The 27581-nt window shown below is 41.2% G+C and overlaps 1 long non-coding RNA gene across 1 annotated transcript in view; it reads left to right on the top strand.

Moving 5' to 3' along the window:
* Positions 1 to 27230, top strand: part of LOC124777830 — a 105524-nt gene extending 78294 nt beyond the window's left edge. Inside the window, exons 4-5 of the long non-coding RNA XR_007015785.1 lie at positions 5254 to 5368; positions 26772 to 27230. This is a non-coding gene — a long non-coding RNA (uncharacterized LOC124777830). The remainder of the gene's footprint in view (positions 1 to 5253; positions 5369 to 26771) is intronic.
* Positions 27231 to 27581: the final 351 nt, after the last annotated feature.

Raw genomic sequence — 27581 nt, 5'->3', positions numbered from 1 at the left:
ATTGCTTGTTAATAATGTTAGCTTATTCCCAAGAATAAGCAGCTTTTACTCAGTTAATACTCGGCAGAAATCAAACCTGCATTTGGATCGGACTTCCTTAACTCTTGTGCAAAAAGGTGTGCAGTATACTGCTGCATCCATTTTCAATAAGCTACCACTTGAATTCAAAAATCTTAGCAGTAATCCACATGCTTTCAAATCAAAACTGAAAAGTTTCTGCATGGGTCACTCCTTCTATTCTGTCGAGGAGTTGCTTGAAAAATTAAGCTGATTCTTATTGTATTGTTGATTGCATTTACTTAAATTTATGGACTGACTTTTTTTGGGTTCATAAACATTTATTTTTATCTGTTCTTACTTTTATGTTGTAATTTCATGTACTGACACATCCATGACCTTGGAGATTTGCTCCTCAATTTGGTCCTACAGAACTTGATGTGTAATTAAAAATAAAATAAATAATTACCTTCCAAACCTTGTACAAAGACAGATCTCACATACCCTATTTCTCCAGTCACCCACCATCTCCCAAAGTCTCACCACCTGGCCACAGAAGAGCATTCTCTTCATGACTCACCACCAGACCAGGACTGGAGCAGCTGAATCACATTCTCCACCAAGGTTTTGACTACCTCTCCTCATGCCCTGAAATGAGAAATATTCTACCCACTATAATTCACACCCCTCCCACAGCAGTATTCCGCTGCTCACCAAACCTACACAGTATCCTTGTCCATCACTACACAACCCCTGCTCCCAAACCCTTGCCTCATGGCTCATATCCTTGTAATAGATGTAGATGCAAGACCTGTCCCATACATCCTCCCACCACCATGTACTCCAGTCCGGTCACAAACAACACCTATCCCATCAAAGGCAGGGCATATGTGAAACCAGTCATGAGACCTACAAGCTAAACTGCAACCACTGTGCTGCATTCTACATGGGCATGACTGCAACCACTGTGGCGCATTCTATGTGGGCATGATGACCAACAAGCTGTCTGTCCTCATGAATGGCCACTGATAAACTGTGGCCAAGAAACAGCTGGACCAACCGATTGCTGAGCACTTCTTCCAACACAACATTCTTCATTTCAATGATTGATTGTCAGCCTGTGTCAACTGAATCCTTCCCAACAACGCCATTGTTCCTGAATTGTGCAGGTGCAAACTCTCCCTGCAATATATACTATGTTCCTATAAACCTCCTGCCCTCAACCTTCATTAGTCATTGCCCTTCCCTGTTCCCATTCCAGCACTACACAGCCCTCTGTTCTGTTCTGCCTACGCACCCTCAGTCTTTTTACTTCTCTCCTCTCTCCTTTTCCACTAACTCTCCCCCCCTCCCCCCCGCCCCCCTTGCCCTCTGCCTAACCTCCCGACTGCACCTAGCTGCCCTACCCTTTCTCCACCATGTCCCTGTACACTCCCTCAAGCAGCACTTTACCAGCCACCAACCCCTACTCTGCTATCCCTTCCCCTCCCTAACTCAGCCTCCTCCTTACCCCCACCACTCGGTTTCCTTTCCCATCATTTGCTGCTGCTTGCAGTCTAGCTTCAGCAGCCAGAGACTGTGGTTTTGTGTGTGTGTGTGTGTGTGTGTGTGTGTGTGTGTGTGTGTGTGTGTGTAAGCAAGCTCACTTTTTGACAGTCTTTCTGCTGTGCCTATCTGCGACTCAACATCTCTGCTATGTGGTGCATAGCATAATATTGTTACATTCTATCCTGGATTTTCCACTGTTCGGTATAAGGAAAAGATAGGTTGCTAGTTACTGTAAAGATGACACGTTAAGTTGCAGACAGGCACAACAAAAAGACACTTACACATTAGCTTTCAGCCAAAGGCTTGCTCAGAAAAGGAAACTTTCACACATTCACTCAAACACTCAAGCACACCTTACACACACACACGAACATCATCTCCAACAGCTTGGACCGGAAACATAGATCGTGTATTAGTTTTAAAACAATGCATCTGGCCCAGTCTTCGAGGCTTATGTCATTTTCACCTGTCCCTTATATCTCCAAGAAGTACTATTAAAATAAAATAAAATAACAGCCAGCTTTGTTGGCTGAGAGTCAAAATTGCAAGCTTTTGTAAATTTGTATTGCTGATGTATGATGAGACACATGTAATAGTGCAAGATCAAATTTCTACTGTTAGTATCTCAATATGGTCTACACAAATCATGTATGCAGACAGAACATCAGTATCCAGTTTTGTAAAAATTGCACTTCCATATTGCTCATTAAGCCTCTCTGTTGCAAATACATTCCATTCACCCTTGGTCAATGGTTGTTTTGTCCTCTGTGTCTTTCTTGGACCACTAACACATCATAGTTATGTTTCATGCAAATGTCAGACAGTGGTGCTTCCTCCTTTGTTGAAATCTCTCCAGTATTAATGGAGATTGCCATTGCCCAGGGTATACCCAAGTGTTTCACTATCTTTGAGGAGGCATCTTCCTTGTACATCCAAGGTTGTGAATCAAGACTAACTACTCTTTGTATACGTCTCAATTATATTACGTAAATGAGTCTCCTGTACATTAAACCAATGATTTATGTACAGGATGCAGCACTTAAATATGGACAAAGGAAACTTATTTTCAAAGTAAATTTATTGAAACAAAATACAAATGAAAATGTGAAAATCCTTTTACATATAAGTAGAGGTATTTTTTAAGAGTAACATTACTCTAAGCCCCTTTAGCCATAATGACCACCTCCAATCTTTTCCTGAGGTGATCACACACCCTCTTTAAAACAGAGCTGTCCATATTCGTGAATGCTGATTTGGTAGCAGTGCACAGGGATGTGACATTAGGGTGCCTCACCGTATTGGGAGCACTTTTGACTATGCTCCAAACATACTAGTCGTAGGGGTTCAAATCCAGGCTACTCGGGGGCCAGAATTCCTTTGACTAGAACATGTCAATGTTATCAAAGAGCCAGTTTTGGACTAAATGGCTTGTATGAGTCAGTGCACTATCCTGTAGAAAGACATATTGTTTCCCTGAGGTCTCAGTTACCATTCACAGTTTCACAAAATTTGTCAAAATTTGCAGATAAACTTCTTTTATGACAGTTTGTCCATTTTCAAAGAAATTTGGCAGCATGATGTCATGCTCACTGGACACAACACCTAGGACATGAACCCCAGACAGTCAACAAATGAATTGACAGAACTATGTTACAACATAAATAAATTTATGCAAGGTATAGTCTGAATTTTCGCACTGGGATGGAGAAGTAAAGGAAAACCATACTTATTTTCAAGAGGAAATCTGGTAATTCAGAGAGCGTTGCTTTTTTGTCAGGTCAGTTGTAAATTTTTTGATGATAGTTTCTCATAATTACTGTAAAGATTTTTGGCTGATAGTTTCTCAATTTGATTGGAAAAGAACTCTTACTTCCCCTGCTTAAGTGCTCTGTGAACCATCTCCTGTGTAATAGTCTATATCACCAAAGAGAATGTAGACAGGCAAGTGCGGCTTTTCTGTAGAGTGTTGTAGTAAACCATTGGTTGAACATGACATGTGGCACAGTATCAAAAAAGTAGACACTTTGTTTGTGAAAATCGCTTAAGACGTTGTCTAGATATCAATTTTCAAGTTCATTTTTTACATAAAACATTTTTACATGAACTAACTTAAAAACTAGTATTTGGACTGAGACCGCATTTTCACCCATGAACTTGTCTTACTTTTATATTCATAACCATGTTACTGGCTTCTCTGTAACTAATCAGCTTCAGTTTTTATTAGATTTAATCTTACTTAATATTTGTGCTGGACACTCAATTCAGCCATAGTGATTCTCTTCTCAAAGTTTCTCACTAACAGCCTAGTGCTTAGGTTTTTCTGACTACGTAGCCCAGAGCATGCTTTTACCTCTCCGCCATCCTATTGTCTAGGTAATTCTCATACTTTGAATGTCTGCCAATCACTGAAGCTGAAAGGATGCTGCCACCTATTGATGACACTGTAAGACTCTTGTGGCTACTGAGCTGTGCCCAGCTTAGCTTCCAAGCCCCTTTAGCTGTCGAAACACACACAGGCCTGGTCGCACCTGCTCATAACATCAAAACAGTATGCAAGCACATGGCTGCATCTGTTTTAGTTTCTAGTCCTGATTACAGGGCTGTACCCTCTCGAGAGCTTTATAGCTTCTACAGTGTATTGTTAAAGTTGGTCTTACCGTTTCAACGAAGCCATTTGTTGACAAGTGTTTCATAACTTAGGCCAAGAATCATAATTAAGTCTGTAACATATCAGTGTAGAGACCCTGTACGATAACAACAAAAGAAGAACTAGATGAAATAAACTTACTCCAAAGAAAATAGAGGCAATGTTGGTGAACAGCATTGTCTGAGTGATGTAATCAAGTTTTGTTACCTTAACCTGCAGTTGTATTTTAGCCCTTGTGGTCAGTTTTTCTGTGGCTCATAGTTATTGGTAATTTCTTTCCATTAATATAATTGTCAATGGTGGCCATGGAAATTGTAATTATCCTTCAAGTATGATAAAAGTAATTTTATTATTCTGTTCTCATCTGACCTTGTAGACTCAGTTTTTCTCTAGTTTCTATAGAGCTCTTCAGTTGCATACTGAGATGGTTGCTTGTATACACTCAACTGAATTCTTCTTTATTCACTAGTTAGTTTCAGTAACCATATTTTTAACCCTCTCACTGGTGACGAGATGTTAAATAAAGGAAGAACAAAAATGACAGCTGGCTGACTGTATATAATCATCTACTGAATCATAAAGCTGTTGTTAAGCAGAAGTTTTATGTGTTATGCTAAACTTATTGCATATTCTGTATAGTGTGTAATTCTTGAAATTGCTGTGTGTGACTTGAGAAATATTTCATGGAAATATTTCTGTTGTTAATGTATGAATTATGTGGTTAATGAATATAAGCATTTGCTATTCTTTTCTGGTTAGGGCATGTGCTAAGTAAACTACTAGCTATTTTGAATGCCTTTTTAGAAGTCAGTGTTAAACGCCTTGTATGAAATATTGTTCATATTTTAAGGAAATTACAGCATTTTTACATGGTGAATGATAAGTCCAAAATCTAAGTATAGCTCCCTCCCTTTAACGGAATTTTTTACTCTTTTCATGTTTATGTCTACTGTAGTTATGGGAAAGAAATGTGAGAATATGATCATTGTATTTTAATTGTATTACATGCATTTTAATTAAATTATATTTAATTACTTTGACTCACAATTCTCCTCTCTCAGGTATCATGCGGCAAGTGTGGAAACAGTCTGGGCCATGAATTTCAAAAAGACAGAGAAGATGGTGGATCACGTTTCTGAATATTCAGTCACTCCTTGAAGTTTATTCCACTTGAGAGTAAGTGGGGTTGTGATTAAGTAATGCTCCTTTCAACAGTGTGCTGACAAACTATTGAATAGAAAAATTAACTTTAGATTTATTGAAATGATTGATAATAATTGTGTGTTACGAAATCAAGTACTTTACTTACCTTTTATTTAAAAAAGAAATACTGAGAAAAATACTAACAAATATTTTAAACAGTCTGAAAATTAATTGAAGCTGAGTGATGTAAATTTGCATTGTGTTTTTGTCTCAGTTACATGTAACAAGAGTGGTAAAGTGCAATTCCTTGTATGTGTTGGGTCCAGTGATACTTTGTTTCACAAGGAATCTATATGAATGTGAGAACGAAAGTGTTGCATGTAACATTTTCTAGAGAAAAATTTAATAATTACATCCAAGAAAAATGGAAATGAAAACAAAAAAATTACCACATAACTCATGTGAATGGCTTACATTCTGTCAGAAGTTTCAGAGATTTACAGAAAATGGATTCTGTTTGTTTGATTTTATGGCCAGTATTTTGTACTACAAACAGGGCAAAATAGAACTGTTTGTTAGTACTTGCATGTATTAACCACCTCGTGGTTTCAGAATCATTTACGATTAATGGTGTTTATAAGTTTGTGTGTGTTTGTGTTGTTTTGTTTTATGAGTGCTCAACAACATAGTTATCATTGAATGAAAGGTTGAGATGATACACAAAATCATTATGCAGCCAGGTGCACGTTTGAAGACACTGAAGTAGTCTCACAATAGTATTTCTATAAGTGTGGTACAAGTTTTCAGTTTAGATATATGGTACATTAGTAGACCATATAAATTAGATGCAGTTCTGTTATACAAGGACTGTTAATCAGGATATAAGAACATCCATGCAATCTGCTCCATATTTATTTCGTTATTAGCTGATATTGCCCAGGTATTTATTTATTGAAATCTTCTACTAGTCCATCTCCTCCTTCCTTCTCTCTCTCTCCTCTTCCTCCTCCTCCCTTCTCTGTCCACCTCCTCCTCCCCACTCTCTCTCCACCACCTCCTCCTCCTTCTCCTCCTCCTCCATTCTCTGTGCACCTCATCCTCCCACCTCTCTCTTTCCTCCTCCTCCCTTCTTCTCTCTCTATACATCCCCCTTGTTTCTGTCCATCTGCTCCTCTTCATCCTCTCTCTGTCCACATCCTCCTTTTCCTCTCCCTCTCTCAGTCCACATCCTCCTCCCCTCCCTCTCTCTGTTCACCCTCTTCCCCTCACACTGTTCATCCCCTTCTCCCCTTACTTCTGCTCATCTCTTCCTCACCCCTCTCTCATCCATCTCATCCTTTCTCCCCCTTCTGTTAGTACCCCCCACTCCTTTCAGCCCATCTTCTCCTCTCCCCTCTCCTCCTGCCCTTTTCTCTGTCCATCTCCTCTTGCCTCCTCCCTCTGTCCAACACCTCCTATCTTGATCAATCTTCTTGTCTGTCCCTCCCCTCTTCCTACCCATCTCTTCCTGCCTCTCTCTCTGTGACACTCATGCTCCCCCCTCTCCACCTTCCCCTCTATCTGTCCATCTCTTCCTTCCTCCCCTTTCTGTGTCCATCTCCTTCTCCACTCTCTTTCTATCTATCCATGAACTCTTCCCTCCTCTCTGTCTGTTAATCTCTTCCTCCCCTTCTGTAGGTCCATCTCCTCACCCTATCCCCAATCTCACTCTGTATCTCATACTCCACTTCTCTCTCTTGTATTCACTTCCTTCCTCCCTCCCTCCCTCCCTCCCTCTCGCCATCTCCTCCTGCCTATTTTCATGTCTGTCCACCTCCTCATCCTCCTCTCTCTGTCTGTCACCACCAACCTCAATGGGAGCTAGGTGGTTCTTACCTCCACAGTACTTTTTTCCAGATAGTAAGTGTTGTGTGTATTAAGTTGGGTTGAAATTGATTTGTCAGTATCAGAGGGGGTATGGTACACACACACACACACACACACACACACACACACACACACACACACACACACACACACACACACACATTTTTTATATTTGTTAGTTTTTTGCCCGCAGCTTTGCCTGTATACACATTCAACATGTATATTGAACTCTTCCTCCTCTCATTCTCTCTGTCCATCTCTTCCTCCCTCTGTTTGTCCACCTCATCCTCTCACCTCTATTGGTCTATCCCCTTCTCCTCACTCTCTCTGTATCTTCATCTCCTTCTCCCCCTCTGTTTGCCCATTTCCTCCAGCTCCCACCCTCTGACAAAATCTTTTTCCCTCTCCCTTCTCTCTTCCATCTCTGTCACTCCCTCTTCCTTTTGCACCAGCCAACTAGCCCTCTACATCCTCCACCTGTCTCATGCCTCTCCCCCTTCTCCCCTCTGTCTGTCCATTTCCTCCTCCTCCCTTTTCAGTCAATCCCTTCCTCTGTCTATCTCAACCTGCCCCAGCCATTCTCATCACAACATACCTGTTATGCAGAGCTGGCTGTACATCAGGGGGTTGAAAATCATTTATTTGGCCCTGACATGCTGGCTGCTCTACAAATCAGGTTAACGAAGAAGGCCCATACTACTCCAAGGCATCATGTCTGTCATGCAAAGCAGCCTACTTGTCAGGGCCCATAAAAACCATTCCTTGCTCCTGACATGTAGGCTGCCCTGCAAAAAAGGTTGATTTGACATGTTTATGTTGATGCTTGGCACTCATGCTTGGACCATCCTGTAGATGACAGATCAAACCTATGTGCCCAGAGGTACAGAGGGTGAAAATTGGGTTGGTGTGGGCATGTTGTATGCCTCAGGAGGACCCAGAAGGTCTGCTGTCAGGGCCCATGCACTACTGTGACCCTGTATTGGTGTAGTGCTGTAGGAGGTGAGGAACTGGGTCAGGGCCTCGGTTTTGGGTGCAGTTAACAGCATCCTTTGCATCTGCACCTTAGAGGTGAGGATGAACCACTTGGAATCACCACTGGGGCTGAGTGGAATGGCACCTTTGTCAGGGACATTATGCTTTTCTGAGAGCAGAAATCCTGAAACATACTGATTGAAAATGGAGGGCCACTGTCTGAACCTGATTGTTTCTGGTCCCCTTCAATGGTGAATATTTTCTGAAAGGCATTTATTGTCTCCCTTGCTGTGGCCTTTGACATTCAAACTACATTAAAACTGGAAAATGAGTTTATGACTTGGGTTTAGAAAACATCGTTCTTGTGAAACACAACTAGCTCTTTATTCACATGAAGTACTGAGTGCTATTGACAAGGGATTTCAGATCGATTCCGTATTTCTGGATTTCCTGAAGACTTTTGATACTGTACCACACAAGTGGCTCATAGTGAAATTGTGTGCTTATGGAATATTGTCTCAGTTATGTGACTGGATTTGTGATTTCCTGTCAGAGAGGTCACATTTCGTAGTAATTGATGGTAAGTCATTGAGTAAAACAGAAGTGATTTCTGGCATTCCCCAAGGTAGTGTTATAGGCCCTTTGCTGTTCCTTATCTATATAAACGATTTGGGAGACATTCTGAGCAGCCGTCTTCAGGTGTTTGCAGATGGTTGGTTTGGGAGATTAAAGGGACCAGACTGCTATGGTCATCAGTCCCTGTTTGCAGATGATGCTGTCATTTATCGACTATTAAAGTCATCAGAAGATCAAAACAAACTGCAAAACAATTTAGAAGAAATATCAGATTGGTGCAAAAAGTGGCAGTTGACCTTAAACAACAAAAAGTGTGAGATCAGTCACGTGAGTGCTAAAAGGAACTTGTAACTTCAGTTACAAGTTAAATCAGTCTAATCTAAAAGCCGTAAATTCAACTAAATACCTAGGTATTACAATTATGAACAACTTAAATTGGAGGAACACATATAAAATGTTGTGGGGAAGGCCATCCAAAGACTGTGTTTTATTGGCAGGACACTTAGAAAATGTAACAGACCTGCTAAGGAGACTGCCTACACTATGCTTATCCATCCTCTTTTAGAATACTGCTGCACGGTGTGGGATCCTTACCAGATTGGACTGATGAAGTACATCGAAAAATTTCAAAGAAAGGCAGCACGTTTTGTATTATGTAATATGGGAGAGAGTGTCACAGAATTGATACAGGATTTGGGATGGACGTCATTAAAAGAAAGGCGTTTTTCGTCGCGATGGAATCTTCTCATGAAATTCCAATTACCAATTTTCTCCTCTGAATGCGAAAATATTTTGTTGACACCGACTGACATAGGGAGGAACAATCACCAAGATAAAATGGGGAAATCAGTGCTCGTACGGAAAGATATAGGTGTTCATTCTTTCCGCGTGCTACACGAGAATGGAATAATAGAGAATTGTGAATGTGGTTCGATGAATCCTCTTCCAGGCACTTAAATGTGATTTGCAGAGTATCCATGTAGATGTAGATGTAGACTTCCTCTCTGAGGAAGGGGCCAGCAAAGTCCATGTGGACACTCTCTCAAGGGCGATGTTGCATTGGCTAGGCATGTAACCATTGTATGGGTGCAGACTGGATGGGCATGAGTTCTTGCATGAGTGGGCTCTTTTGATATCCTGTATGATGGCGGGTCAGTATGCATAGCACCATGTGAGTGCCTTTGTAGTGCCATCTCACAGTGGTCAGTATGTGGGAGGTTTATGACACACTGATGCAGTGGCAGCAGGATGACCACCCAGCAGTCATCATCATCCTGTGTACTCTCTGTACTAATTGGATCCTGTTTCGTTGGGGAAGATATGTGCAGAGAGCTGAAAGAGAGAGTGGGGTGGGAGGAGTTCTGGCCAACCTTGGTCAGTGTATTTCGTAACTTGGTTTAGGATAAGGTCCTCAACTGTAACCTTTGCAATTATGGATGCAGTGACTGAAAACTCATGTAGATGGTATTGTAAGGTGTCATACATTTGAAAGCATAGTGTTTCCTGAGAAACAAATGAAGCACGTGGTCCTATAGGTAATCTGGATAGGATATCTGCATTGGCATGTTATGCTGTGAGTTAATAATGAATTAAGTAAGTGTAATTGCTGAGGAAGAGGGCCCAGCATTGTAGACATTGTGCAGTTTTTCTGGAAGGTGGTTCTTAGAACTGAATGAGGAAATTAATGGTTTATGGTTTGTTATGTGGTGAAATTATGTGCCATAAAGAAATGTATAGAATTTTTGGATGGTGGTCTTGAAAGAATTCACACTTTTGTAGCTTGCAATTTAGTTCATTTTTCTTTAGTGTATAGAACAGGAGACATAAGTTCATAAGATGATGATCTCTTGTAAAGCCACTTACTAATATGTTGTTCAGATAACTGACTATGTTCAGAATGATTAGAGTCAGCTGCTCCATGAAATTGTTAAAGTTCATTGTGAACCTTCAGCTGTCCTTTATTTTCCACAATTAAACTTGCTACTAGTTTCAGTCAAATGACCATTATCAAGCACTAGCTGGCATAAATGGCTGGAAAGTTATACCATACTAACAAAAAACGTTCAAAAATTGCTGGTATTTAGCAATTCTGGAAGGCAATCTGTTGTATCTGTGCAGTCCAAATGGGGTGTTGATGACGATGAACTGATGGGACTGTTTGTCTACCGGCACTTGTAAATAAGCTTCAGATAGATCAATTGTAGATAAGAGCTGTCCACCTGAGAGTCTTGACATGAGATCTTCTGTCCTTGGAACAGGATAGATGTCAATCTCTGACTATGCATTTATAATTGACATAAAGTCATCACATACACACAGAGTGCCATTTACATTTCATAATACTATCAGTGGTGTTGTCCATCAACTGTATGTGATGGGTCTGCACCAAACAATCTGTTTTGGACTTGAGGTCATTTTGCAGTGCTACTGGCACTGGTCTAGCTCTAAAGTTGCAAGTTGCTGCAGAAGACTTTAACTGAGTTTGAACTACATAATTATTTGTCCACCCTAAGCCTGTTGAAAATAGGTGTGAAAATTCTTTGCACATTGAATCAATATCATCAAATGGAACAACTTCTAAGTGTCAATAGGTGGTGTTGTCATCCACTATTGCAAACCTAAAAGGTGATAAAGCATATCTAAAGGCTTCATATCTAAAGGGTTCATATCCAAAGGCTTCAAAGACTAGTGAGAGTCTGACTGGCTAGTGCCGGCCACAGTATTTACAGTCAGTCTCACATCAATGGATGGCTCTATGTGACTCACTTGCCGCAGTGGTGCCTCATGCTGTAGCAAGCTGCAGCTGGAGTATGTGGAGTATGTAGCCTGAGTACCTCTGACTTGTTCTCCATACCAATAATTGCAGCTGGGCAGGGAATCCAAATCACTGTCAGATTCTAAATTCATCTTTCTCATACAACTCAGAATTGATACCCAAACATCCATTTAGCAACAAAGCCCAAACAACAGATCAGTAGCAGCACACATTTGAATCACAAGCTTCAAGTACACTCTCCCACAAAACCTCACTACTCCAACAGCAGGAAATAGTATCCATGGTGTCCAGATTGTTTTTCCAAACATATGCGCACTCAGAGCTCAATAAGGGACATCTGCAAAAGTGGCACCTTGTTGTACTGACTATGCCCAACCAGCATGAACATTTTATAGCCATAGTTGAACACTTCCACAGCATAACTTCAAAAGTTTTCTCTCATCTAATGATCAATAATCGTAAAGGTTACTATCCTACACCAAGCACCACATACTTTTGTGCAGTAAATGCACTGTAATTGCATTGCACAAACAAAGAAAAAGAAAATCAGCTGTCTTGAGTCCTTTCTCAGTTGTGCCATCACATCAGACACAACACAAACAACAACAACAACAACAACAACAATAGATCATAAAACAATGGGAACATTAGTAATAAGAACAGCAGTGAGACCTCCATGGGCAGCAGCAGAAATTGCTGTTACAGCTGCCAAGGTTACCCATATGATCGTTTGTAGCCAGGGAGGGGGGAATGGGTCTACAGACAAATGAGAGTTGGGAGGCCAGTTCACGTCATTTTGTTCTTCACTTCAAGTCAAATCAAGTAACTGTTCCAGAACATCAGTGTGCACTCTTACTAACTTTTAGCAATAAACTATATGTGCAAAAACTATGTCCATTCTTGGGCTTAAGTAGTTTGAGTTTTCCTGATGCTTGTGATTTGCTGACTGACTATTACAGTCACCAAACCTTCATAGTTGCAAGTAGCCTCAAAACAATGCAACAGACATATCACCGTATGGGCTTCTGACGTGCAAGGCTTAGCACACAAGTGTGATCTTTTTTCTGTGAGCAGTGTGGTGCATTGTATGCCACCTTATTAGTCTGTGGTGTTATAATATGTCTTTCTCCTGATAGAGAAGTTAGTGGGAAGGCTTGGGAGTCATCTGATCCAAACCAGAGTGGTGTGTTAAAACATTTCAGAGTTCACAAAGTAACTGTGTCAGCACAAGGAATGTTTCACAGTTCTTTTTCTCAATTCTTCTGGTGCTGATGTTGTGTCCTATGATCAACTGATGACTTATAATCAATTTACTGAGCACCCATTCATCTGGCAGCCCAGTGACATGGGATTCAGTATTTAGGGCAGTAGTTAAAAATTTACCACCTCATCATTGGTAGGTGTACAAAGAAAAGAAATGCTTTGTTTGCCGTTGGCATGTTGCAAAGCAAGCAGAGGCTCAGACAATGGTTTCCTCCCTGTCAGTGTCAAAGGTTTCCCAAACATCCTGGCAGATTAAAACTGTGTGCCGGACCAAGACTTGAACTCGGGACCTTTGCGTTCTGTGGGCAAGTGCCTCTACCTTCTGAGCTATCCAAGCACTTGCCGGGAAAGGCTAAGGTCCCAAGTTCGAGTCTTGGTCCGGCACACAGTTTTCATGTGCCAGGAAGTTTCATATCAGCGCACACTCTGCTGCAGAGTGAAAATCTCATTCTGGTTTCCCAAACAGTTTGTGCTGTCAAATCATGTCCAGGTAGTGGCCCACAGCATCACTGCCACTTCTGTGACATCACCTGTTTTGCATGCTGCAGACTGGGGCTTCTATTGAGTGTCTGTGCCAGTTGGCTGCTAACAGAAACATAGCCTGTCAGTGCACTACATGCTATCCTGCAAGTGCCCAAAGCAGCAGCAGATGGAATGGATAGGCTCATGTTGCAAGTTGATATTAATGGAGAAACAGTGGATTTCCAGTTGGACACAGGTGCATCGGTATCTCTGATTAATGAGGACGCATACTGGCACATTGGTTCCCCACAGCTGAGGTCCCCTCAGTGTAGAGTGGTGATGTACAGTGTCCTGTTGAACCCATTGTTGTGTGAGATCATAGTCAAGCAAAGTATAAAAATGTAGCTCAGCAACTAATCATGCTCGTAGTCTGTTCTTTCACAAAAACTAACATTTTCAGCTTAGACCTTTTACACTTTTTGGTTTTCAGATTCAGGACCAAGTGAAACTATTTTCAGCTGTCATATCTGACACACAACTGGAAATTTTATGTGCACAGTATAAGCAGCTGTTTGCACCTGCAGTGGGTTGCACAACAAGGTTCCAGGCCCTCCGATCCTTAAAGGAATTAGCAATGCCTAAGTTTTATAGAGCTCATTTAGTGCCTTTTGCCATGTGTGGGCAAGTTAAAGCTGAACTCAACAGGTTACAGAGTATGATACCTATATCTCCAGCATTATCTACCCAAAGGGTTATCCTCATGGTCAATAGTTAAGAAACCAAATGCACCATTTTGAATTTGTGGTGATTTTAAGTCTGGCATTAATGCTCAATTCTTAGGCTGGAGGAATTGTTGGCACAATTAGCAGGGGACCATTATTTTTCAAAGATAGATATTGATGCCTACTTTCAGTTGCCTGTAGGTGATCAGACGAAACAGTTTTTAGTTATTAATATGACATCCAGCATGTATAATTATAACAGGTTGCCATTTAGGGTCACAAGTGCTCATGCAATAGTCCAGAAATACCTCGATCAACTCATCCAAAGTACCTCCAGCTGTGTTAATTATTTAAATGACTTTCTCATTACCAGAGACACACAGCAGCTCATTCTACAGATGTTGCTTGAGCATCACCAAGACCATAGTCTTCATTATCATATTGACAAATGCAATTTCTTTGAGCCCAGTGTCAAATACTTGGGAAATGTCTTATGCAAAGAAGGGCTTATGCCCACACAAGATTATGTGGATGCAATGACTAATTTACAGGCTCCTAAGAACTTCAAAGAACTCCAATTATTATGTGAAATTTATTCCCAATGTGGTCCAGATTTCCCACCTGCTTAATACACTCCTGGAAATTGAAATAAGAACACCGTGAATTCATTGTCCCAGGAAGGGGAAACTTTATTGACACATTCCTGGGGTCAGATACATCACATGATCACACTCACAGAACCACAGGCACATAGACACAGGCAACAGAGCATGCACAATGTCGGCACTAGTACAGTGTATATCCACCTTTCGCAGCAATGCAGGCTGCTATTCTCCCATGGAGACGATCGTAGAGATGCTGGATGTAGTCCTGTGGAACGGCTTGCCATGCCATTTCCACCTGGCGCCTCAGTTGGACCAGCGTTCGTGCTGGACGTGCAGACCGCGTGAGACGATGCTTCATCCAGTCCCAAACATGCTCAATGGGGGACAGATCCGGAGATCTTGCTGGCCAGGGTAGTTGACTTACACCTTCTAGAGCACGTTGGGTGGCACGGGATACATGCGGACGTGCATTGTCCTGTTGGAACAGCAAGTTCCCTTGCCGGTCTAGGAATGGTAGAACGATGGGTTCGATGACGGTTTGTATGTACCGTGCACTATTCAGTGTCCCCTCGACGATCACCAGTGGTGTACGGCCAGTGTAGGAGATCGCTCCCCACACCATGATGCCGGGTGTTGGCCCTGTGTGCCTCGGTCGTATGCAGTCCTGATTGTGGCGCTCACCTGCACGGCGCCAAACACGCATACGACCATCATTGGCACCAAGGCAGAAGCGACTCTCATCGTTGAAGACGGCACGTCTCCATTCGTCCCTCCATTCACGCCTGTCGCGACACCACTGGAGGCGGGCTGCACGATGTTGGGGCGTGAGCGGAAGACGGCCTAACGGTGTGCGGGACCGTAGCCCAGCTTCATGGAGACGGTTGCGAATGGTCCTCGCCGATACCCCAGGAGCAACAGTGTCCCTAATTTGCTGGGAAGTGGCGGTGCGGTCCCCTACGGCACTGCGTAGGATCCTACGGTCTTGGCGTGCATCCGTGCGTCGCTGCGGTCCGGTCCCAGGTCGACGGGCACGTGCACCTTCCGCCGACCACTGGCGACAACATCGATGTACTGTGGAGACCTCACGCCCCACGTGTTGAGCAATTCGGTGGTACGTCCACCCGGCCTCCCGCATGCCCACTATACGCCCTCGCTCAAAGTCCGTCAACTGCACATACGGTTCACGTCCACGCTGTCGCGGCATGCTACCAGTGTTAAAGACTGCGATGGAGCTCCGTATGCCACGGCAAACTGGCTGACACTGACGGCGGCGGTGCACAAATGCTGCGCAGCTAGCGCCATTCGACGGCCAACACCGCGGTTCCTGGTGTGTCCGCTGTGCCGTGCGTGTGATCATTGCTTGTACAGCCCTCTCGCAGTGTCCGGAGCAAGTATGGTGGGTCTGACACACCGGTGTCAATGTGTTCTTTTTTCCATTTCCAGGAGTGTAATTTGCAGAAAAAAGGTGTTAAATTATAAACAAATGTGTTAATTCAGAGATGTGACAGGAAGCTTTCGTGTAATTTATAAAGTGCTTTAGGGTGGCACCTTGTTTTGCAACATACCATCCTGGCATATGTTTAGCATTTGCCAGTGGTACATGAGTTTGTGGTGTTGGTGCCATGCTATCCCCACAGATAATCTGATGGCATTTGCATCTAAAGTGTTCAATGTAGCACAGAGTAATTATTTGAAAATTGAGCCAGAAGGGTTGGCTGTTGGCTATTGTACACTGTGTTGGGAATTTTATGTGTATCTCTATGGCACTAAGTTTCACCTGATTGCCAATCAAAAAGCTCTTATTTCACTTTTCAGACTCCATTCAAAACTTTCTGATACGATGACATGGCGGTTGCAGTGGTGGCCATTGTTCAGAGCAACAACACCTGCAAGATCAATTATCAGCCCACCACGAAGCATTGAAATGCAGACACACTTTCCTGCTTGTTGTGTGGCCCAGATGCAGAGCTTGACAGGCATGTAATGCAGAATGAGATTTTCACTCTGCAGTGGAGTGTGCGCTGATATGAAACTTCCTGGCAGATTAAAACTGTGTGCCGAACTGAGACTCAAACTTGGGACCTTTGCTTCTGTGAAGTTTGGAAAGTAGGAGACGAGGTACTGGCAGAAGTAAAGCTGTGAGGGCAGGGAATGAGTCATGCTTGGGTCTCTCAGATGGTAGAGCACTTGCCTGCAAAAGGCAAAGGTCCTGATTTCGAGTCTCAGTCTGGCACACAGTTTTAATCTGGCAGGAAGTTTCATATCAGTGTACACTCTGCTGCAGAGTGAAAATCTCATTCTGGAAACGTCCCCCAGGCTGTGGCTAAGCCATGTCTCCGCAAGATCCTTTCTTCCAGGAGTGCTAGTTCTGCAAGGTTTACAGGAGAGCTTCTGTGAAGTTTGGAAAGTAGGAGATGAGGTACTGGCAGAAGTAAAGCTGTGAGGACAAGGCATGAGTCGTGCTTGGGTAGCTCAGATGGTAGAGCACTAGCCCACGAAAGGCAAAGGTCCGGAGTTCGAGACTCAGTCTGGCACACAGTTTTAATCTGCCAGGAAGTTTCAGGCACGTAGTGTTTTGCCTTGGAAGCCAGTCAACAATATACTCTTAATCAATTCCCAACTATGGCATGCTAGCAGAAAAAGGCGATGATCCACTACTCACATGGTCCTGTCTGCTGTATAGTAGGGCTGACCACATCTGCCATGTGCCTGGCACACACAATTTTCATTATGGTGCAGGCTTAACATCACTGATTGTATCATATTGTAGTAGTAGTAGTAGTAGTAGTAGCTTTATTCATCCGTAGATCTCCTTTTACAAGGATATAGGACATGTCAAAGTATTTACAAATTTAGATCAATTTAAAGTAAGCTAATTCATATACACATATATTTACAGACTTCTAGTTAGAGGCAATCATTAGATATTAGATCTACTCCTGGTATGCAATACTTTTTTACAAATAACTTTTTAAATAATGTAATGCCACATTGTTCGCTCATATCTCACTATCAGTCACTGCACACACTATACACACATTGTTTCATAACACTTCACTCACTACTACTACTACTACTACTACACACACACACACACACACACACACGCACACACACACACACACACACACACACACACACACACACACACACACACACTGGTTGGCTACAGATGATCCTGAATGCCAGATGGTAGTACCGTATTTACTTGAATCTAAGCCGCACTCGAATCTAAGCCGCACCTGAAAAATGAGACTCGAAATCAAGGAAAAAAATTTTCCCGAATCTAAGCTGCACCTGAAATTTGAGACTCAAAATTCAAGGGGAGAGAAAAGTTTTAGGCCACACCACCAAATCGAAACAAAGTTGGTCCATTGTAATATGAGACACAATTTAAGTTGAATGAATGACGATACAGCTACAGTAGTTTGGTTCGAGTCATAAGCTTAGCAGTTAAGCTTTACCAGGTAGCCATTGCTATGCGTCAGGCACTCCGTCCGTATTTATACGGGTACCCTTCCTTTTTCACATGCTTCCTCTGGTTTGAATTGATTGCTTATTTTTCTTTGATCTGATAAGTGTCGTTCTCTTTGTTATAGGTGTTTACGTCACTCTAAGCTGAAAATGCATTACTGTACTGTGTCTTGCATTGTTTGTCACATTTTGATAATGTGTGTTTACGACCTGTCGCCGCTCGTGGCATGGTGGCTTGCTTTTGTGCCCGCTACCACAGCTTACAATTAAAAAACAAAAGAGAGGAATCATCTCATTAGCAAAACAATAGCAAGGGACTGCTATTTGTTGTTACTCACACTGCTGTTTTCTTCAATAATCATCAAGAAGCAAATAATAGACTGCGCATGATAGAATATGTTCTGAACGAGAGTTTCGCGAAAATTTTTCTCCGTTTGAAAATCTTTGCAGAAGCCTCCTTAGTACATTACATTCTGCACAGAAATCAGAGTCATCTTAAATTTAAAACTGTAGTCAATCACCGTGCTTCATTTCTGATTGTACCACTATTGGGCACAAGAATAATATGAATATAAACATGACACAATATGTATATTCTTCTGTGTTTGCTGTTGTCTCACTCTTGTTTCGTAGTTTATAAGGCAGACAGGGTTTCAATGAGATAGCAGCAAACATGAAGCAATACATGGCAAAATGTTTAAATTCGTATTATTCTTATGGTGAAGAGAATACTGCATGTGATTCACAATACATAAAAGATCCTATTAGCAATCATCTCAGAGATAGGAAAAAATTCAGAACGTAGAGTTGGCCATATTGACAAACATCCCAAACAGTCTTGCCAGTCGGATTTTCGTAGTACATTGAAATGCTGCTACATTCGAAGATGAACAATACGGAATTTGTATTTACTTCGTCGGATAATGTATGAAAATGTAGAAGTCGAAACTCAGGGCAGAGAAAAAAAAGCTCATCTTCCACCTTTCTTTTTAATTTATTTACTCACGCAGAAGTTTCGGCGCCAGTATTTGTCTTTGTGCCTGCAAAGCATGCCTGTGTAGCGCTACATATATTCGACGGCAGGACTTACAGAGTGTCTACATGGACAAGGAAAAATAATTCCCGGATTTTTCCCGGATTTCCCGGTTGAAAATACACTTTCTCCCAGGTGAAAATACATTTTTTCCGTGTTAAGTGGCAGTATACTTTTTCTCGGCACTTATCAATCCTTTTATGGTTTATGGTTTTATACACCGGTGTAGAATTTCCCGACACTTTAGAAAATGAAACTCAGGGGAAAAAACACGTTTTGGAAAGATCTTTGATGTGCAGAAACATATACACTGCATATTTCCGTGTTACGAAGGTATAAATTCGAATTCCACCAAACACCGCATGTTACTTTGCGAAGCATTAAAATCGAGATTGTGACACGCTTTTTGTAAGCCAGTCACAGCTCATGTCACCTGATCTCGGCAGCTGATGACAGCATTTGACACGTGATGTAGTCAGCCAATAGCAAGATCACTCTTAGCGCGGACACACACATAAGAAAAATTAATGGCTTAAATTAATGTTCAATTGTTGCTACAAGAAAGGCAAAGTTATCACATATAATATTGGTCTCTAAGATCAATACGCTGCAAGAGAAGCTAAGCTTCCACATATATTTTTGATCTTTTTTGCGCGTCATACATCACATAAATGTGCCAGTAAAATTTTTTAATAACGACGTAAATGTCTAATCTTCTGGGCTCGAAATTCTTCATATGGTCATCCCCAAAGAGTTGATTTTTAAATGAGAGTCAAATGCTCTGTGATTTAAGAAGTTCGTCGTACACTGTCTCACATAGTTTATCTTACATAAAAGGAAATTTACTTTGAAGGTAACGCTTTTCAAAGCAATATTCGCAATATTTTTCTGTGACCTGTTAGATAGGTACGTTTCAGCAGTTGCCACAGAGCACCAGATAACAGGTGTCACTGCACTTGCGCAGCTATGATGACGCAGGAAGCCTGCATGTTCGTACGTGTGAAACATTAAAAGATCTTGCATTAAAACGAATGTAATGTAAACAATTGTCACGTCACGCTCATTGGAGGCAATTTGTTGTTAAGAAGCACTGCACAGTCGTCCTAAAGACTTTGACACACTTTGCTGTTGGCAGATGCTTGTATGAGCACTGTGTTTTGTTGTTGTATATGGCGCATTTTCTTTGCGACTTAAGTTTTATTTTCGTTTTTTTTTTTCTCTGTTTCATGATTTGTTGCTGCAGTATTATTCTGCAGAAGCAGGATACAGTAAATTTTTTTGTTGGAGTATTGGTTCTTACCAGTCAAAATGACAAAAATTTAACTGAAAACTAAAACAATGAAAAATTCCCGGAACTCAAAAAGATTCCCGGGTTTTTCCCGGTTTTCTCCCGGATGAAAAAAATTACCGGGTTTTTCCCAGATCTCCCGGTTGTCCCGGGTCGTAGACACCCTGACTTAGTTGTGGCGGCACCTACCAACAGAACTTCCGCTTACTTTGCACTCAATTCTAAGCCGCAGGCAGGTTTTTGGATTACAAAAACCGGAAAAAAGTGCAGCTTAGATTCGAGTAAATACCGTAGTTCCTCCACATACTGAAACTCCTCCACAATGTTCATTCGGGAATGTACATAAAGAAGACAATAATGTGGTGTCATGTATACTGGCCTGGTGTTTACATCACAACATACCATCCAGACTTTCTGGGCATGTGTTCATACTCAGTCAGCCCCATTACAGAGTTTAAACCATGGCTGTGCCATGACCACCTTTGTCAAAGAGTGCATGTTGATATCACTGGATTGTTCTGAGGAGTTGCTAATGTCAGCGCCCTCTCTAACTTTCTCTATGTGACACAGATGGCTGTCACCAACACAGCAACCACCATCTGTACCCTATCCATAATATTTTCAGTAAATGGGGCAATGGCATCTTCTTCCCATTTTCAACAATGGCCCTCAGTTCAAGGTATCTGTGTTTCAGAATTTCTATCAACACAATGGCATGAAGAACCCGACCACTGCCCCTTTCCATCCTGCAGCCAATTTTGAAGCTGAGCATATGGTCAGGACCTTCAAAATGTAGATGCACAAAGTAATAGCATGAGCCAGCTCTCGGGATGCGCTCACCATCCCTGTATATGGATGTAGGTTGGCTGAAATTTTACACAGGTGCAAACCCTGCAGCTCTCCAAAGCACTGCACCTGGCTTAGTGGGCCCACCACCCATGCACACAGCCATATTAATGCATGGGCTCCCACACCTGCAAGTGACCAAAACTTTATTCTACCTATGCAGAGTAGGATAGAAAAGTGAATCTGATGAGTTTGATCACACTTGCTGTGGTGTGAATGGGAACACTGTTATACAGACTCCATCTTGCTTTCATGAAAATGGGATACAACTCGTCAGCTTTGGAAAATGATGTCACAAGTTACGACGTATCATCCATTACAAAGACATAGATGAGTGTTGAGAAACAAAGGAATGTAGTACAGATAAAACGGATCATAGACATATACAACATATATCCATAATTCAAACATAATTTTACACATATCATTTTTTCACAGTAGAAAGTACTAGTATCCTATTCTTCAGTTGATCTACATAGGTCAACTGAAGGACAGGATACTAGTGCTAGCAAAAATGATGTGCAGGTTACAAATTTTATATATGTCAGTTTTTTTCAACTTATCTAGTACTAGTATCAACAGAAGACTAGGACACTAGTACTACTAAAGGTGAAAAAAAAAGCAACAAACATAAAATTTGTATCCTGTACTTCAGTTTACCTATATAGATCAACTGAAGGGTGAGATACTAGTGCCTGTGAAAACAAATAAAAAGAAGAATAGGATAGTAGTACTTGTGAATGTCAGAAAAGGCAATGTAAAATATGTATCCTGTACTTCAGTTGACCTATATAGGTCATCTGAAGAACAGGATACTAGTACTGGTGAAGGCAAAAAAAGCAAGAAATGTAAAATTTATATCCTGTACTTCAGTTGATCTATATAAACTGAACAGCCAAAACATTATGACCACTGTTCACCACGATGTTGGATGCCACCTGGTGGCACTGTGGGCACATGATGCGGTAAGGAAAGTATTTAAGCAGAGCAGACAGATGGGGGATCATTTTAGCAGAGATGTGGGCTGGAAATGCGGAAATCCATTGAGACAAGTGACTCTGACAAAGGACAGATTATTATTATGCAGAGCCTGTTAACGATTATCTCGAAAAAGGTGAAACTGGTTGAATATTCATGCGCTGCTGTCATCAACATTTATGGAAAGAGACAGAAGGACAGTGAAACTACCACTAAGCTCTAAATGATTGGAGGTCCATGATTTTCCACAGAACATGGGGTTTGGAGGCTTGTCTGCTCTGTAAAGTGGTCTATCTGCCGAAAGACCACAATACTGTGGCAAGCACAAGTGTTTTGGAGCACACTGTTCATGGTACATTGTTGAACATGAAACTCCACAGCAGATGACCCCTGAATGGTCCCTTGTTGATCCAACAACTTCGACAATTATGACTTCAGTTGGCACGGGACCATCAGGATTCGACTGTGGATCTTTGGAAATGTATCGGCTCTTCAGATGAATCATGTTTATTGCTACACCAGGTTGATGGTTATCTCCATAAACGCCTTCATCAAGGTGAATGGCAGCTCAAATATGCACTGTGCCATGGGTCACAGACTGGTGGGAGCAGTATTGTACTATGGAAAACATTCTCCTGCACTTTCATGGGACCTGCAGTAGTAATTGAAGACATTTCAACTGCGGACCTCCTGCATCCCTTCATGCTTGGTGTCTTCCCAGATGGTCATATCATCTTTCAGCAGTATAACTGTCCATGTCTTGAAGCCAGAATCTTACCACAGTGGCTTGAACAGCATGGTTGTGAAATCATGTTGATGTCTTGACCACCAAACTCGCCTGATGTGAATCCAATGGAATTGTTCTGGATCACTATTGGGTGCTATCACTATGTACACAAATCAGCGGCCCATTTATTTATGGGAATTACATGACTTGTTTGCAGATATATGATGCCACATACCTCCACAAACCAACCAAAAAATTGTAGAATTGATGGTACACAGAATTGGTGCTTTTAACTCCTTACATCTCGTTCCTCTTTGTCCTTTTTTCAATTTTATTTTTTCTTATTCTTTTGAACTTTTTGATTTTTTTGCATAGTCAGGTACAAATATGTGTACCTGCACTGTTAACTCTAAGGTTTCTGGTTGGGCAAACAAGTTGTATCTGATAGTGACAGATACTCAGTGATGGCGATTGCTGTGTGTGTGTATGTAGTGTGCACTCGCCATTGTATGTGAACAGCTGGAAGCAGCACTGACCATGACCAGCTAGCTGGTGGAATATGGCAGCAGTGTAGTTTTTGAGAGGATGGCTGCCGATATCACCTTTGATGCTTCTGGATCATCCATTGTTTCTGATCTCATTGGATTTGTTATGAAATAGGGGTGAATGGCAAACTGTTCGTGGATTAAGTATCTCTGAGGTGAAGGTAAACATGGGTCACAGAGTATAGGATGCAGCATGTTTCATCTGAGATGTAGGGCTCTTCTGACTGCTGTTGAACTAACTTTGGTCAACACACTGCATTTCACAACTTTTGTTGACATGAATGTCATCTTTCATCTGCATTTAGAGATCTTGCTTTGCTTATTTTGCTCAGCGGCTTAAAAAGAAGAAACAGTGACATTTAACATCCCATTTATGTCAAGCACTAGCTCTGACTGGGGCAGGGTAGGGAATGAAATTTGCTGTGTCTGTTTGAAAGGAACCATCTTGGCATTTTCTTTAACACTGTGACACCTCACTTGGTGAAAAATAGTGAAGGCAACTACTATTTCTCAACTTATGGTATTATCCCCAGGAATGACTGGAGTCTAATGGTTGGCAGCCAGGTGAAAGATATAATCAAAGGCTCTGTCAATTCTGTAGTGACCCTGGATACAAATTTTTTGACCTGCAGTATTAGCTATAAAACTGTAGGGTTCTCCTGAATAATTCTTGAAGTTATTACTCACAGGATGCATCTACTCGGGCAACAGGGTATGTGGGATGCCCACGTAAGTGATTTTTATGTTGTAGAAACTCTCTCTGGATGCTATACAAAATTTAGTGTCATACACCAAAGAATTGTGAGTCATTAACCTATATTTAGAGCAGAAAATCCTTTCTCACAGGTCAGAAAAAGAAAATGTGGAAGCGTACAACCTAAGTACTATGATTACTCTCTCTTACATGTGATCTTAATGTACACACTACACTTGAAACCAAAATCTGACAACCCCCCCCCCCCCCTTTTCACTTTCCCATCCAAACACCAGCCTCTGAATCTCCTTGTCTCGTCCAGTCCTTTCCCTGACTCCATACCCCTACCCCTTCCATATCACCGCTGCCAATCCAGTCTACAATCAGTAATTACCCCAGTCAGCAATTTTTTGCTAGCTCTGCCAAAGAACTTTGTTGTAAGACTTCAATTGTTTTTACATGCTTGCTTGCTGCTTACTGCCTCCCCTAGCTGGTGAGTGGCAATCCATTGTCTTCTGCATGTTTGGTGTATGACACAGGTATCTGGAGGGAAATATATACTGTTCCTTTCCTTTAATGGTATGATATGGATAGTTTATCTAAAATATAGAGCTTGAGATTTTTATTTTGAAGATAGATACTAATACAGGAAATTCACAATATTACTGAAAATAACAGATTTTTTTTAATGGTACTGAACATGAGTGATAAATTTCATAAGCTTTTTTTGGACTGACAAAGTGATAAATGAGAAGAGGCTTCAGTGAAATAATGATTTAGGCTTCCTCCTCCTCATGTGTACTTCTTGTCTGCACCATTCTTGTTAATAATTCATGAAACAGATTAAGGGGATTTAAATCGTAATTAATCTTTACTGACTACAACACTGGTGTTTGGTGTTTAGATGTACAGTTTTTTCTTGTCAATACTGCACTCATAAGTATCATACTAATTGTTCTGTACTTAAAAATTTTCCATGATGATTTTTCTTCAGATTAATATTACTCAAATTACCTTTTTTTTAGGAAAAATAATGAGTATGTGTGTGGTGGAACATAAAATTATTTTTGGTAGAGTATTTATGTCTTTTGATTTAAATCATGTAACTATTTATGTAAAGTAGTGTCAGGCAGAAAACTCTCTCATAAGTGACACAGTTACCTCAAAAACTTACAGAACTTTTAGCTGAATAGCCTGTGGGATATCTATCTGAATAGTATTTTTTTTTTCCAAAACTATTTTTACCCGTACATATTTTTATCTGCTAATTTTACTGATTTTTCTTTTCTTACTATCCAAACTTGTCTGCGCATATGATATTTACTGTCCAAAAATGATATTGGTATTATTTGCTACACTGATCAGACAGAACATCATAACCACCTATTTAATAGCGTGTACGCCCGCCTTTGGCATGGATAACAGTGGCGACACATCGTAGCATGGAAGCAATAAGGCCTTGGTAGGTCACTGGCGGGGGTTAGTAACACATCTGCACATGCAAAAGTCACCTAATCCCCATAAATTATGGGGGGCAGGGCGATGAGCTCTGATGCTATGCTCAATTGCATCTCAGATGTGTTTGATCGGGTTCATATCTGGCAAGTTGGGGGGCCAAAGCTTCAACTGGAGCTTGCCATTGTGCTTCTTAAACCACTCCATCACACTCCTAGCCTTGTGGCATGGTGCATTATCTTGTTAATAATGCCACTGTCATCAGGAAACGCAATTGTCATGAGAGGGTGCACGTGGTCTGCAACCAGTATACAGTAGTCCTTGGCTACCATGAAGCCTTGCAAGAGCTCCACTGGACCGATGGATGCTCATTTGAATGTTCCCCATAGCTGCCAGCTAGTTTCCATCCCACTGAACAAGTGTCTGTCCAGCCTATGGGGTCATACATCTGTAGTGAGGGGTGTTCACCCAACCCCATGGCATCTTAATGTGGTTTCACCTTGGTTCCACCACATGTTGATGACACTCATGACAGCAGTCCTTGAACACCCAACAAGTGTGCAGTTTCTGAAATGCTCATGCTGAGCCTCCGGGCCATTGCAATCTGCTCTCGGTCAAACTCAGATAGATTGTGTGCCTTCCCCATTCTATTCACAAACAGCACACTCACTGGTACTACATGCACTGTTCATGTGTCTGACTAGCTGTCATTCCTTGCCAGGTGATGCTCCTATCACCTGGATAGGTTAATACCAATAGTAGGTTAGTGGTCCTAATGTTCTGGCTCATTAGTGTATAATGATAAATAAGTTTTCTGTTTTTATATTCCATAGAATATAACCAATCCATCATAAATCTAAGCAGTTATGAAATTGTGTAGCCAGAAGTCTCTTATAGTTTGTTGTAAATTTAATACAATGTTTGTTTGCATACTATTGACTGTAATCTATTCAACACTCTACACCATATCAAAACAATACATCTCAGATTTATATAATACTGCATTACAGTTTTTTACACTCTGCCACTGTTGTCTTAGTTTGTACCTATAGCAGCAATGTAATTGTGGTATCCATTCAGTATTATGATGATACAAGAATATGTACACTACTTGTATTTTGTTTAAAAGTGCTTCCTCTTTGTCTTTCATCCAGGTAACAAGACTTCAAAGGAGATAACCAAACCTCAGGTAACAGAAGTTAAAACTACAACACAGTAACGTATCAGTAATTTGGAAGAATTTAATGTTCACAGTTCGTGTAGTTGAAGGAATATTGCCTACAGTTGGAATTCACAATTCATGTAGTTGAAGGATGAAAATTTCAAGTTCTACGCTAAATAATGAAGAATGTTTTTTTAATAAGTCAGTTCATGTTCTGTGAATTTTTACAATAGTTATACAGTTTTGCAACTGCCATATAAAAATGCTGCCTCAAAGAGAAGAAATGTGATATGTAAATTTGTTCTGTTGGCTGAAGTCAAGTTTACAATGATGCTGCCATTTGAAACTCATTAGAGAGATTGGCTGGCTGATGAACCCTTTAACTTGTCACTTCAGTCATAAGTACAAAATTTGTTACAGTTTCTGAAGAATAAAGAAACATAAATGTTCAGACTTGTGGCTCCTTAATCTTTATGTCATCTTTCCATTCAATGTATTGTTTGTAGAAAGAGCAGTCATTACTTTAAGTAGCACATTCTACATGTATGAAAGAAAAGTGTTCCAAATTTCATAATGAAAAATGTGGTAGGCATATAACTACAAAATATTGCACCTATGATACAGAATCCCTCAGCTCTCTCTCTCTCTCTCTCTCTCTCTCTCTCTCTCTCTGCCACAATTATAGTGAAGCTGCAATAGAAGGATGATTAACATTTGGAATAAAATTGTCTTATTCCAGTGAAGAAAATACTTTGTTTAAACTTTATTTAAAACAATGAACATGGAAAGATGCGCTACAAAC

The sequence above is a fragment of the Schistocerca piceifrons genome, chromosome 2 (genome assembly GCF_021461385.2).
Source record: "Schistocerca piceifrons isolate TAMUIC-IGC-003096 chromosome 2, iqSchPice1.1, whole genome shotgun sequence".
Taxonomy (NCBI): Eukaryota; Metazoa; Arthropoda; class Insecta; order Orthoptera; family Acrididae; genus Schistocerca; species Schistocerca piceifrons.
This window is presented reverse-complemented; position numbering and strand designations above follow the sequence as displayed.